At 46.7% G+C, this 12,500-nt stretch overlaps 1 protein-coding gene across 4 annotated transcripts in view; it reads left to right on the top strand.

Annotated features, from left to right (window-relative positions):
• LOC119587522 overlaps window positions 1–12,500 on the top strand; it is a 139,116-nt gene that overhangs the window by 74,447 nt on the left and 52,169 nt on the right. The window contains exon 1 of one of the 4 annotated variants that reach the window (XM_037936276.1): window positions 7,027–7,116. The exons of 1 other annotated variant lie outside the window; for it this stretch is intronic. The gene's annotated coding sequence lies outside the window, so the exon portion shown is untranslated. Of the gene's footprint in view, window positions 1–7,026; window positions 7,203–12,500 lie in introns of those variants that run through there. 2 more of the 4 variants (XM_037936388.1, XM_037936463.1) reach the window with 2 other exon arrangements.

Raw genomic sequence — 12,500 nt, 5'->3', positions numbered from 1 at the left:
AGCCCCCTTCCTTTTCCATCCCCTCTCTCTCTCTCTCTCTCTCTCTCTCTCGGGTCCTCTCTGCTCTCTCTCCTCTCTCTCTCTCTCTCTTCTCATCTCCCAGCTCTCTCTCTCTCTCTCTCACTCTTTCTCTCTTTCTCTCTCTCACTCTCTCTCTCTCTCGTCTCTCTCTCCTCTCTCTCTCTTCCTCTCTCTCTCTCTCTCTCTCTCTCCTCTCTCATCTCTCTTCTCTCTCTCCTCCTCTCTCTTTCTCATCTTTCTCTCTCTTTCTCTCCTCTCTCTCTCTCCCTCACTCCTCTCCCTCTCCTCTCGCAAGTCTCCCTCTCTCTCTCCAACTCTCCCCTCTCCTCTCAAATTCTCCCCCCTCTCTCGCTCTCTCTCGCTCCGTATCCTCTCTCTCTCTCTCTCTCTCAGAGTCCTCTCATCTCTCCTCTCTCTCTCATATCTCTCTCATCTCCTCTCTCTCTCGTCTCAGAATACTCTCGCTCTCTCTCCTCCTCTCTCTCTCTCTCTGGCTCTCTCTCTCTCATCCTCTCTCTCTCTCTCCTCTCTCCTCCGTCTCTCTCTCTCTCTCCCTCGCCCTCCCTCCTTGCCCTCTCCCTCCCTCCCTCCCTCCTCCCTCTCTCCTCTCTCTCTCTCTCTCTCTCTCTCTCTCTCTCTCTCTCTCTCTCTCCTCTCCCTCCCTCTCCCTCTCCCTCTCCTCTCCCTCCCTCCCTCCCTTTCCGCAAAGCAACCCACTCCATCCTTCGTATCTCCGGAGAAGAAGGAATCAGACGAGTTGCCGGAAGGACATGCACTTGGAGGCCCAGGTAGAGGTGGGGTGGGAAGGGGGTGGGGTAGATTGAACAGGGGGGGTTGTGGGGAGGAGGGAGAGGGAATAGTGTATGAGGGGAGGGGGGGGAGGGAGGAAGGCTGTGTGGGGGAGGGGTAGTGGTATTGGGGGTGAGGGAGGAATTGACTGGGTGGGTGTGGGAGGGCTTGGGGGGGGGGGTGAAAGTCGTAAAGTAGTAGGCTGGGCTTGGGTTTATCGGGGGGGGGGGGGATATATTGGGGAAAGGAAGAAGAGGCAGGGGTCGGGTAAGGGGGGGGGGATGAGAAGAAGGGTATATCTCAAACGTGATGGTATTGGAGTTTCGGAGGGGGAGGGGGGGGGGCGATAGGCAGGGTTGGAAAATAAGGGGTTATTTTTTTTCTCGTTTAATTTTATTTTCTATCGCATGTTTTTTCGTTTTTTTTTCTTGTTTTTATTCTTGGATCCGCGAGGGTCACGGAAATTAAAAGATGGGTTATGATGAAAGGTTTGCGGACGGAATTTCTGGAGGATTCCTTCTCTCCTCTCCCTCTCCTTTCTTCTTTCCCCCTCTTCCTTCCTCTTTCGTCTCTCCCTTTCTCTCTCCTCCCCTCTCCTCTGTCCTATTCTCTCCTCTCTTCTCCTCTCACTGTCCTCTCAGTCTTCTATCACGGTCCTCTTTCCCCTCCTATTTCACTTCATCTCCCCCGTCTCCTCTCTCACGCTCCCTCGTTTCTCACCTCTTTGCTCTTCAAAGACAGATTTATGATAAAAGATTGCGATATATGGCACCGCTCTGCTGCTTGTAGTGGATGTGCGTTTGCGTTTGTGTGAGGACGAATACGAGTGTGTGAGCGTGAGCGTGAGCGTGAGTGTGAGCGTGTGAGCGTGAGCGTGAGTGTAAGCGTGAGCGTGAGTGTGAGCGTGAGTGTGAGCGTGTGAGCGTGAGCGTGAGTGTGAGCGTGAGCGTGAGTGTGAGCGTGAGTGTGAGCGTGAGCGTGAGTGTGAGTGTGAGTGATTGTGAGCGTGATTGTGAGCGTGAGTGTGAGCGTGAGTGTCAATAAGCATGAGTGACGGGGGGTGGATATAATTTAGAACTAGAAGTCGTGTAAATACCATTATAGACTGCAATGCAATTGCATACAGTTAAATCTGTAGCGGCATTGGCTGCGAATGGGGTCAGAAGTTATCCTCCGAGCTGAAGGGCATCGAAGATCGCCGTGGAGAATACGATAGACAGTAAGATATGTAGATGAGGGAGTGAAGTGGGCGGGAAAGAGGGTCCAAGGATACTGCTGGGCGAGGGGACGCCTCTGCCTCTCTCTCTCTCTCTCTCTCTCTCTCTCTCTCTCTCTCTCTCTCTCTCTCTCTCTCTCTCTCTCTCTCTCTCTCTCTCTCTCTCTCCCTTTCTCCCTCTCTCCCTCCCCCTCCCCCCTCCCCCTCCCCCTCCCCTCCCCTCTCCCTCTCCCTCTCCCTCCTTTATTTCTTTTTGTTTTCCCCTTTCCCTCCTCGACCCCTCACCGCGTGCACGGATGGTTAAGCATTTCCCCCGTAAGCCGCAGTTGCCGTCTGATTGAATGCTAGCTGATGCCCCTAATACGTAATATCCCCAAAGACTCGGTTCTCGGGCGGTTTCGCACTCCACTTCACACCGCTTTGAGGAATTGTATCGCGCGGAATGGGACTGCTTGCATGTCGGCATCGAGCAGAGTTCGAAACCGACTTATCTATCTCTCTGAAGGCCGGCAAGTCAAGTCGGTTTGCAGAATAGTTTGAGGGCGGAGAGATATAAATTGACTTTTGGAGTATGTTGAACGCGTAGGCTCCATGGCCACGTTGCAAGGGGGACTCCGATTCAAAAAGCTGTGCGCGGCGCCCGCATCTTCCCCCACGCTCATTCCCTAATTGCAGGTTCAAGATGGGGCGCGATTAGATATGCCAATTAATCCGGCTCTTCTTTAATCGGCCGGAGTGGCTGATCATGCGTGGCAGCCGGGCCCGAGACGCAAATTAGAAGGTTCCGGCTGATGGTGTTATGCAGTGAAGTTCATGGCGTTTCTTGTCCCTGGGGCTCCGTCTCGCCCTACGCCCGCGTCTGCGTCGTCTCCGTCAGTTTACCTTTGGCATCACGCCCATGTTTGTAAACGGGGAGGCATTAAAGTAGGTCGAAGGTTAATTTACTGTGATCATAGAGGTTGATTACATACAGATATATGGTTATATATATACTCGTGTGTGTGTGTGTGTGTGTGTGTGTGTGTGTGTGTGTGTGTGTGTGTGTGTGTGTGTGTGTGTGTGTGTGTGTGTGTGTGTGTGTAAATGTGGGTATGTATATATGCATACATACACACACACACACACACACACACACACACACACACACACACACACACACACACACACACACACACACACACACACACACACACACACACACACACACACACACACACACAGAGTATATGTATATGAAAAGATCAGTAACATATGAAGATCTAAAACGTACCACAATTTAGCAAAGACAAATATCCTATAAGCTTTAAAGCCCCAGTTACTTGGATGTAGCATAAAATCTTGGCTTAATGAAAATATAAAAAGATACATCCCTATTTGGAAAGTGATGGACCCGTGGAGCTCAACATGAAGAGATCACTGGTCTGCTTATTAGAACACCGCGGTTTGGACCAGGAACCCTCCTCCCTCTAGTGCTCCCAGTGGAAGTTATAATTAAATACTCTGAAGAACTAAAACGTACCTTCAGGCGGATTACCATAAGGGTTGCATTGTTCAGGGTGTGTTTGCGTTTGTACTTGTTCTTGGGAGGTCATTTTAATACACGTCTGTTTTATTTACTTATTTTGTTGTATCTGTAGATGGATTTTTTAAAAAATGTTTTGCCCTTTTTTATGGTGTGTATGGGTTAAAAGGAATGCTTTTTTTCCGCCTTGATAGCGATTAGATGCCTCTGGAGAGACCAAGGTGCTTCAGTCTGGCGTAATGTGTCTCAGAGGAGTTAGTTAATGTGTTTACATCTTGCGTGGGTCACGAATGTTATAGTGGGCTAAGGCAGTTTTCCCGTATTCATCTTTATTTTATTTATAGTTCTTTTTTCTTTTTATAAAGGCGTGGTTCAGCTCTCATTATTTCTTATTTGCGGGTTGTGATTTAGCTTTCATTATTTTTTTTCCGTTTCCTTTTAATTTCTCTCCTCCCTCCCAAGTCGCCAGGTTTTGCGTGCTAGATTGATCGCTGTCAGGAATAACGAAAGGGCGGCCGCGTCCTCCATCGAGCGCCGGACGAACCCCACTCGCTTTCCGATTTTCTTTCCCTCCCCTTTCCCTCGGCAGCCAAGGAAAGGAGGGAGAGAAAGAAAGGAGAAACAGAGAAAGAATAAATCCAAAGAGGCCCTTACGTATGTATGATATTCATGAAGGGATGGCGTCTTTCGGATACATCTTCTCTGACCCCCCCCCCTCCCTTACCCCCTCCCCCCTCCCTTTCCCCTCGCCCCTTCCTCCCCTTATCCTCGCCCCTTGGTCCCTCCTTCCTCGTCCCCCTCCTATCCTCCTCTCCTCCCCCTCTTCCTCTCGCCCCCTCCCCTTCACCTTACTCTCCCTCCTCCCTCCTTCCTTCTCTCCTCCTTTCTTTATCCTCCCTCCTTTCTTCTCTATCTTCCCTCCCTATCCTCCTTTTCCCTCATCCCACCTTTCTTCTTCCTTTCCTTCCTTCTTCCTCTCTGCTCCATTTCCCTCCTCCTTCATCTCTTTTCCCTCCTCCCTCCTCTTCCTCCTCCTCCTCCCCTCCTCCTCCACCTCCTCCTCCCCTCCTCCTCCTCCTCCTCCCTCCTTCCTCTCTCCCTCCTCTCTCCCTCCTCCCTCCCTCCTCCCTCCTCCCACCTCCTCCCTTCCTTCTCCTCCTCCCACCTCTTCCCTTCCTTCATTCCTTAGACAGGTGTTTCCATTTTGGCAGCCGAGTTTATTGTTCAGGGGGAGAATTCCTGTTTTATAACTTGGGTTGACGCAGGGTTGACGTGGGCAGGGCGTGGGGGAGGGAGATAGGGGAAGAGAGGGAGGAGGAAAAGAGGGAGGGGGGAGGAGAGGGAGGAGGAAATGAGGGAGGGAGGGAAGGAGTGGAAGGAATGAGGGAGATATATAAGGAGTGGGAGTGAGGGAGGATGATAGGGAGGAAGGAGGGAAGGAGAAGGAAAGGAGGAGAGAGAAAGAGTGGGAAGAAGAGAGGGAAAGGATAATGAAAGGGAAGAGGGGGAGGATGGAAGCAAGGAGGAATTGGAGAAGAGGGGAGGAGAGAGTGGGGGTGAGGGAGGACGTTGGAGGTTGAAAACTTGAAGTTCGATAAGTTAGGGAGCGAGAGAGGCATGACGGATGTTGAGAGGGAGCTTGGAAGGGCGCCGTGCGGGGTCGCAGGATCGTTATGGTAATTGGCGATTCGTATGGTGTGATTTCAAGGTGTATGAGTGCGTGTGCGTGTGCGCGTTTGTGCGTGTGTGTGCGTGCGCTTGTACGTGCTCGCGCGCGCGCGCGCGCATGTGTGTGTGTGTGTGTGTGTGTGTGTGTGTGTGTGTGTGTGTGTGTGTGTGTGTGTGTGTGTGTGTGTGTGTGTGTGTGTGTGTGTGTGTGTGTGTGTGTGTGTGTGTGTGTGTGTGTGTGTGTGTGTGTGCGTGTGCGCGCGCGTGTTCGCGCCTGTCTGTCTGTCTGCTGTCCGGCAAACAGACAGTCAGTCAGTGAGTCAGTCCGTTGATCTCTTTCTTTTGTGTGCCTTTGTATCTCGGAGTGCTTATACCTGCGTGGAAAAACTGGCGTGATTTTTTTCTTGTCCTTGAGAAGGTTAAATGTAAGGACATCGGTTTCCCTCACAGGATGACTCGTGTGAGGCGATCCTGCTACCGTTTGATGCTTTAAGGGGGGAAACTCCGGACTCTGGGCCCAAAGACTTGATACAGAGAATGAGAGTGAGGATGCGACGCCCTCTGTGTGTCCGGGTTTAGTCGCTTCATTTCCCAGGCGATTTGTGGGATTTAGCACTTCATGTCGGATGTGTGTGTAGGGATTCTTAGGCCTTCGGGTCCGGCGGGAAGTTAGGACTGAGGGTCAAAATGTCAGAGGATCTGGCGTAAAATGTAAAAGAAAAAAAAAAAGAGTGAGCCAGGTAATGATGGAATTCACATTTTTGTATGTTTGAATGCACACTCCGATTCGTAAATATTGAAACTAGCGGATGGTAAAGAGAGGCAGAAAAAGTTTGTTACGTTGTGAAGTTGGTTTGCTGAGTAGACAAACCTTTCAAAAGCCCGTGGGAAAATTAATTTAAGCGAAAGGGGTCCTTGGTAAAATTGGAAAGCACTCGTCCAGATGCACCGTGCTGTTGTAAGGGGAAATGGCTCTATGACCCATGTCCAATGTCCAATGTTCAGTGCCCTATTTATCGAGTACAGCGCCCTTTACTTTATCTCATATAAAGGCTATATGAAGAACCATTTACTCTTTGTCCTATGCCCTGTGCCCTATGCCCTAGTGACCCATGTCCTTTATCCCGTGTCCTATTTCCTCTACCCTAGCAGAAGATGAGCTCCGAAGCCACGAACATAAATCTGAGTGGATGACGCTGGTGATGCGTAGTGGCCATGCGATGAAATTGGAAACGGTCGCCATGCACATTCAGCGTTCGGTTTGAAGGCAACGAGAAATGCGAAGGAAGCAGCGGTTGCACGAAGAGTTGGAAGGGGAAGGGGAAGGGGAAGGGGAAAGGATAAAGAAAAAGTGATAGGGAAGGGGGGGAAGGGGAAGGGGAAGGGAAAGGGGAAGGGAGGGAAAAGATGAAGAGTTAGTGATAGGAAAGAAGCAGGTGAATAGAAGAGAGGAATTGGGTAGGAGAAGGGGAGAGGAAGAGAGGAAATGCGAAGAGGAAGTGGAGGGAGAAGGGAAAAGGAAGTGGGAGGAGATGGGATTGGAAAAGGGGAGGCAAGAGGAGCAGGATAGAACAGTGATATTAAAATGTGAATTAGATGGAGATAGCGAAGGAGGGGAAGAAGTGGAAAGAAGGAAAAAATGAAGACGGAGATTAACAAGAACGAAGAGGGAAGACGAAGAGGAGTGAGGAGGATGCAGGCTGAGATTGCGGGAGGAGTGTGAGGGACTGAGGGAGGGTGCACGTGCGCCGACAGGTCCCCCTCCCGCCCTCCTCCTCTCCCTTCCCCCTCTGGCCCTCCCCTCCCCACGCCCCACCGAGAGCCGAGGTGATGTGTGGCGAGGATCACAGTTGGTGACACACTCTCGGTGGCGCTGCACGTTGTCGCGTCTAGAGCCGTGGTGAGACCCACGTGGTTCGTCGGACGTAGGGCGAGTGCCGGCATTCCCCCGCCGCGACGACAACGGCGAAGACACGCAGCTCTCTGGTGAAAGAAGGGGCCTCTCCGCGCGCCCAGGGGCAGGGAGCTCCTTCGCGTGTCAAGGCCCCAGCGCGCCGATACGAAGTGATCCCTCTTTCTCATCCTTGTCCTCCTCCTCGTCTTCCCCATCCTCCCCTCGATTCTTCGGCCTCATCTCTTCTTCTTCCTCCTCATCTCTTCTTCTCCCTCCTCATCTCCTCATTCTTCTCCCTCTCCTCCTCCTCCTCCTCCTCCTCCTCCTCCTCCTCCTCCTCCTCCTCCTCCTCCTCCCATGGAGGGAAAAAGGAAGTGTCAGGGGAAGAAGAGATGGGGGAAGTGTCGGAGAAAGCGTGAAAAGGATGATGAAGTGTTGGGAGAGAGAGAGAGAGAGAGAGAGAGAGAGAGAGAGAGAGAGAGAGAGAGAGAGAGAGAGAGAGAGAGAGAGAGAGAGAGAGAGAGGATTATCTGTACATCTATCTTATACCATTCCCCCCCCCCCCTGTCTTTCTCTATCTATCTATCTGTCTATCTTTCTCTCTCTTTCTCTCTCCCTCCTTGTGTCTTGTGTATTTCTCCTTTCTCTTCCCCCTTATGTTGCCCCTCTTACAGGTTGAGTGCTGGCCTTGTTATATATGCAGATTTCGGTGGAAAATCTGCTCTTGTTATCTTGCTCTTGTGTTTTAAACGTGAACAACAACGATAAGAGAGAGAGAGAGAAAGGAAACGTGTTAGTGTTTTTGAAGCCATGGAAATCCAGTTGTAATAGCAGATGTTTTTTTGCCACGATTCACGATTGGTCTCTATTGAAATGTCATTCAAAAAAAGAAAAAGAAAATAGAAGCGGTTTGTTGTGACGCAGCGGATATTTCCCATGACAATCGGTGCAGTTGCAATGCAAAAGTTGATGTGGCTTAAGTGTTGGTGGTAGTGTAGTGTTGGGGTACACGGTGCATCTTTCATAAAGCCTACTACAATGTTATTGCAAAAAAAAAAGACAGATGGCATTGACAGAAGAAAATCAGAAAAAAACAAATAAATATGGTGTGAATTGCAAGTTGTGTCGTATTGTTTGTGTGTGCATTATGCATTGTGTTAAGTCTTACGTAATGGTGTGCCCTTGCAAGTGTTTCATGTATCTAGTTTAGTTTGAGTTTAGCGCCGTGTGTTGTGATAGCCATAGTCTTTTATTTGTTTATATCTAAATATGAAATAGGTCACAGAGTGATATGATTCAGCAGGAATTATGCACACTAAAACCTGTATGTTATTTCGTTTGAATAACATGTTCTTCGTGCAGCGATGTTGAGCGGAAGTTCTTATCTCCATGCGTGTTTTCCTGTGTCAGGAAAATCTCCCCCTAGCCCTCCTCCTCCTACCTGCCTCCCTTCCTCCCTCCTCCCTCCTCCCTCCTCCCTTCTTCTTTCCTTCCTCCTCCTCCCTTTTTCCTCTTTCCTTTCTCCTCCTCTTTTCTCTTATCGTCCCTCCATTCTTGTTTTCTCCTCCTCCTCCTCCTCCTCCTCCTCCCTTCCCTTACTCCCTTCCCTCCTCCCTTCATCCTCCCTCGCGGGATATCTCAAGCGCCAAAGTAAACAAAGCCGAGTCTTAATATTCCCTGAAAGAACCTCTCTTGCGTCCCATTCTTTCACAAAAAGGGGCTTTTAGAATCGTTTTGGCTTGCAAAAAAGTCTTGTCTTAAAGGATCGGATCCTCGTCGCTGCGGGGGTGGTCCTTGTTGAAGGAAAACTCGTAGGAGATCCAGCAGACGTCCTGGCAGAAAATTCGGTGGGAGGTCCGGTGGGTGACGCGGTAGATTCCCCGTGCAGGCACACCCGAAACTCTTCCGGGTTTCCGAGAGAGCTTGACGCCGAGAAGTATCGCCGCTTCGGAAAGTCACTTCGTGGCGCAAACTCTCGGCCGAAATTTGGACGAGTTTGAGAGCCTCATGGGAAGTTTAGTTAGGATGGAGACAGCGTCACAAAATCCGAAATGATGGATGGGATAAACTGGTGTATGTAGGTGATTTTACGGAGTTTAGGTGCGGGACGGGAGTAGGGGTGGTTATGTTTATATACACACACACACACACACACACACACACACACACACACACACACACACACACACACACACACACACACACACACACACACACACACACACACACACAACACACACACACACACACACACACACACATACACAACACACACCACACACACATATATATATAAATATATATATATATATATATAATATATATATATATATATATATATATATATATATATATATATGTATGTATATATATTATATTATTTATATTATATATAGTTATGAATATAGTTAGTATATAGAGTATAGTAATTATATAATATGATATATTTATATAATATTTATATATACATATATATTTATATTATTATTATATATATTTATATATTATATATAAGTATATATATATTTTATATAGATAGATATATTATATATAGATATGATAATAGTATATATATGAATATATATATATATATATATATATATATTATAATATATATATATAGTATTATATGTAGATATATATGAATATATATATATGTATATATGTGTATATATATAGTATGTATATATATAGTGTGTATATATATATATATATATATTTATATAATATTTAATATATATATATATATATATATTATATATATATATATATATATTAATGATATATATATATATATATATATATATTGATATATATATATATATTATATGTATATATATACTATGATATATACACACACACACACACACACACACACACACACCACACACACCCACACACACACACCACACCACACACACACACACACATATATATATATATATATATATATATATATATATATATATATATATATATATACATATATGTATGTGTATGTTAGTTTGTATGTAATGTTATATATATATATATATTATTGTATATATATTATATATATGTATATGTATATATATACATATATATATACATATATATATGTATATATATATATGTATATGTATATATATTATATGTATGTATATGTGTATATGTATATGTATACATGTATATGTATACATGTATATGTATACATGTATATGTATACATGTATATGTATACATGTATATGTATACATGCATATGTATATTATATGTATATATGTATATGTAATTATATGTATATATGTATATGTATATATGTATATGTGTACATGTATATGTATATATGTATATGTATATATGTATATGTATATATATATAGATGTGTGTGTGTGTGTGTGTGTGTGTGTGTGTGTGTGTGTGTGTGTGTGTGTGTGTGTGTGTGTGTGTGTGTGTGTGTGTGTGTGTGTGTGTGATATAGAATTTTAAAAGTTAATAACGATGTGAATAGTAAGGTTCTTGAAGCAAATGCGTATTCAAAATGCTGCGAAATCGAAGGGTAAACAAGCGCCCACGGGGGTCCGCTTATTTTTTCACAACGGGACGGCCGGTGATTATGAGATTGAGATAAGCGGCTTGTTGTTTATGGGGCCCTGTTGATAGCGCCGCCGTGCTTGTCGCCAGGCGGTGGATACACGTATATATGTACATATACTCATTCACATACATACGCATACAAAACGTGCATGAAGTAAACATAAGGAGGTTTACCCAAGCGGCTTGCAAACGTGTCTGCAAATTTTGATGAAACCGCGTTACGTAAATGTTTACTTCTTCGTGGAGGAACGGTGGAAGAGACTGCCGATCAGATCCAGCTGTTTCTCGCTCATCTGCATTTGCAAAGTCAAATGCACAAACAACTGCGGCAAAAAAATGGCAACCGAGCTCGGGAGGACAGTGATTTTGTTTTTTGTACGTCATTTTGCTCACTCTAACACTTTATTTTAATCTCTGTGGAATATAAAACCCTGGTACTCTTTTTTGGCACCTTGCGTCCGCTATTCAGATTTTGGACTCGCACAGACCCCTCGGATTGACACGCGGCTTAAAGCACTCCTAGCTTTAATATTGACACGCGGTTCTCTGTGTTAACTCGCCCGCTGCGGCTCCGTGGCAGGCTGTTGCGAAGGACCGCGCGCCGGGGTGGGAGGGTGCGTGCACGTGAGGGGGGAGGGGAATGAATCTCTTCTTGGAATATGCAAACGAGTTTCTTTGTATGTCGTTTGTAATTTGTTTGTGAGAGAGTGAGAGTGAAGGTGACTAGGTGGACATGGGCGTGTGCGTGTGCTTGTGCTTGTGCTTGTGCGTGTGCGTGTGTGTGTGCGTGTGCGTGTAACATGCATATGTACGTATACGTGTGTCTGACGCATGTATGGAAATATACGTTAATAGAAATACATTTGGATAGTTGCTTTTCACAATGATATTCTCTGCATTAGTGATGCATTATAATCTGTAGCCGGAGAATCCAAGAAAGGGAGAAAGAGGAAAGAAGGAAAATGAAAATGGCTTGTAGTGGTACATGCCTGATTTAACAGCTCCTCCTCCTCATGCCCAGGGCGAAGCAGGGACGGTTTTTTGCCAGCCATTGTTTACACAAAAAGAGTAGGTAATGAGAGATCTTATTTTTAGTAAGTTAGGCCTGGGGAGGGGGTCGCTCCCATCCCCCCCAATATCATCAACCCCCTCTCCCTATTCCCCGACTATTTTCTCCATCCGTTCCTCCTCTTACTCCCCACTTCCCTTCACTCCTCTCCCCATATCCACCCCCTCCTCTCCCTCCTCACTTCCCTTCTCCTTTCGTCTTTTTTCTTCACTTTCCTCCCCCGCTCTTCCTCGCGTTTTACTTCCCTTCCCCAACACCTTGCCTCTATATTACTCTCCTTCCTCCTTTCCTCTCTCCTCCTTTCCTCTCTCCTCCTTTCCACACATCCCCCTCTCCTCCCCTAACTCCACATCCCCCCTTCCTCGTCTCCTTCCCCCTCCTCCCCTTTCCTCTCCTAACTCCCTCACTCCCTCAATCTCTCCTCGCCCCTCCTTCCCCTCTTCCCCTCGCCTCTCCTTCCCCCCTTCTCCTCGCCTCTCCTTCCCCCTTCTCCTCGCCTCTCCTTACTTCCCTTCCCCCCTCCCCCCCTCATTCTTGCACACACCCAGCGTTGCGTCATATAGTTGCAGAAAAGGTTGGAGCGACGCGGCGTCATGTGTGGACGATGTTAATTTTGTCTCTTAATTAGTTTTTCGTACGCTTGGGAGTCTTTTTATTATTTTATGCCTTGATTTTTTCATTGTTCTTAATTTTTTGGACAATATTATTCCAACGCCTGGAATCCCACAGGTCGTAGGGATGTATAG

This window comes from Penaeus monodon, chromosome 1 (assembly GCF_015228065.2).
Source record: "Penaeus monodon isolate SGIC_2016 chromosome 1, NSTDA_Pmon_1, whole genome shotgun sequence".
NCBI classification, from domain to species: Eukaryota; Metazoa; Arthropoda; class Malacostraca; order Decapoda; family Penaeidae; genus Penaeus; species Penaeus monodon.
The sequence above is the reverse complement of the archived record's forward strand: the minus strand, read 5'-3'. Positions and strand labels throughout refer to the sequence as shown.